We start from the raw sequence: 2,500 nt of genomic DNA, 5'->3' as shown, positions 1-2,500 counted from the left end.
TTTTCACGTGAAAACCTTTTTCCAAAAATTGGGATTTTATTATTCCAACTATATACTCCAATAATATTATTCCACTAATAAATCCCAATAATTATTATTCCAAAATAATAATAATAATTCAAATATTCTAATTAAATTAATAAACATATTATTAAATTTAATTTAAATAAATACATATTATTATCGGGGTGTTACAACTCTCCCCCACTAAAAGAGTTTTCGTCCTCGAAAACATACCTCAAGCGAACAACTCCGGATAAGACTCCTTCATCTGACTCTCGAGTTCCCAAGTCACATTGCCACCTGCTGGTCCTCCCCAAGCTACCTTCACCAAGGCAATCTCTTTACCCCGCAACTGCTTCAACTCTCGATCCTCAATCCTCATAGGTGATGTTTCGACAGTCAGGTTATCTCTCACCTGTACATCATCTACTTGGACAACATGTGACGGATCATGAATGTACCTCCTCAACTGAGACACATGAAAAACCTCATGCAAATTCGCAAGCGACGGCGGTAAAGCGATACGATAGGCTACCTCTCCTATCCTCTCCAAAATCTGATAAGGACCAATAAATCGAGGAGTCAACTTCTTTGACTTCAAAGCTCGACCAACACCAGTTATCGGAGTAACACGAAGAAACACATGATCTCCCTCTTGGAACTCAAGTGACTTCCTCCTCTTATCATGATAACTCTTCTGACGACTCTGAGCAATTCTCATCTTCTCCTGAATCATTCTAATCTTTTCTGTAGTTTGTTGAACAATCTCCGGTCCAACTACAGCACTCTCACCGGACTCATACCAACATAAAGGCGTCCGACATCTCCTACCATACAAAGCTTCAAACGGTGCCATACCGATGCTCGAATGAAAACTATTGTTGTAGGTAAACTCAATCAAAGGCAAATAACAATCCCAAGCACCTCCTTTTTCCAAAACACAAGCTCTCAAAAGATCCTCCAGTGACTGAATCGTCCTCTCAGTCTGACCATCAGTCTGCGGATGATATGCAGAACTCAATCTCAGCTTAGTTCCCAAAGCCCTCTGCAAACCTTCCCAGAACTTCGATGTAAATCTAGGATCTCTGTCCGAAACAATACTCGACGGATACCATGCAAACTTACAATTTCTCAATATACAACTCGGCTAATCTCTCTAACGGATAATCCATTCTAATCGGAATGAAATGAGCCGACTTCGTCAATCTATCAACATCACCCAAATAGCCTCAAAATTCTTACTTGTCCTCGGCAAACCAGAAACAAAATCCATACTGATACTATCCACTTCCACTCTGGAATAGCCAACGGTTGCATTAGCCCAGACGGCTTCTGATGCTCAATCTTTGACTTCTGACAAGTCAAACAGGAATAAACAAAACTCGCAATTTCTTTCTTCATTCCCGGCCACCAAAAACACTTTTTCAAATCATGATACATTTTGTAGCTCCAGGATGAATACTCAAGCCACTACGATGTCCTTCTTCAAGAATACTCTTCTTAAGCTCGCAACATCCGGAATACACACCCGGTCACCAAATCTCAAAACATCATTCTCATCAACTCGGAATTCACCACCCTGACCTTGATTCACTAAAGTCAACTTATCCACCAAAAGATATCAGATTTCTGACCCTCTTAATCTCATCCAGAATACTACTCGTTAACTTCAACATTCCAAGTTAACACTATTGTGAGTACTCTCACACACCAAACTCAATCTCTAAACTGCTCAATTAAGTCCAATTCCTTACCATTAACATAGACATATGCAATGATTTCCGACTCAATGCATCAGCCACACGTTGCTTTACCCGGATGGTAATTCAAACCAAAATCATAATCCTTCAGAAATTCTAACCATCTCCTCTGTCTCATATTCAGCTCTTTCTGATCAAACAATACTTTAAACTCTTATGGTCACTGAAAACTTCAAATCTTGACCATACAAATAATGCCTCCACAACTTCAGAACAAATACCACGGCTGCCAACTCTAAATCATGTGTCGGATAGTTCCTCTCATGAACCCTTAGCTGTCTCGAAGCATAAGCTATAACCTGCTTATTCTGCATCAACACACCACCTAAACCCAACAATGAAGCATCACAATAAAACCTCGAATAGTTCCGACGAACTCGGTAATATCAGAATAGGAGCAGTAGTTAACCTTCTCTTTAACTCTTGGAAACCTTCTTCGCATTTTGAATCCCAAACAAAACGCTTGCCCCTTTCTGGTCAACATTGTCAACGGTAACGCCAACTTGGAAAATCCCTCAATGAATTTTCTATAATAACCTGCAAGTCAAGAAAACTTCTTATCTCCGAAACTGACTTCGGAGCTTCCCATTTAGATACCGCTTCTATCTTAGAAGGATCAACAGCAACACCACCTCTGGAAATCACATGACCAAGAAAACTGACCTCTTCCAACCAAAATTCACACTTTGACAGTTTAGCAATATTCTTTCTCGTAGACTCCCAAAACCACTCTCAAA

This window comes from Lathyrus oleraceus, unplaced genomic scaffold (genome assembly GCF_024323335.1).
Source record: "Lathyrus oleraceus cultivar Zhongwan6 unplaced genomic scaffold, CAAS_Psat_ZW6_1.0 chrUn0108, whole genome shotgun sequence".
Lineage (NCBI taxonomy): Eukaryota > Viridiplantae > Streptophyta > Magnoliopsida > Fabales > Fabaceae > Lathyrus > Lathyrus oleraceus.
Note: the sequence above shows the minus strand (reverse complement) of the source record.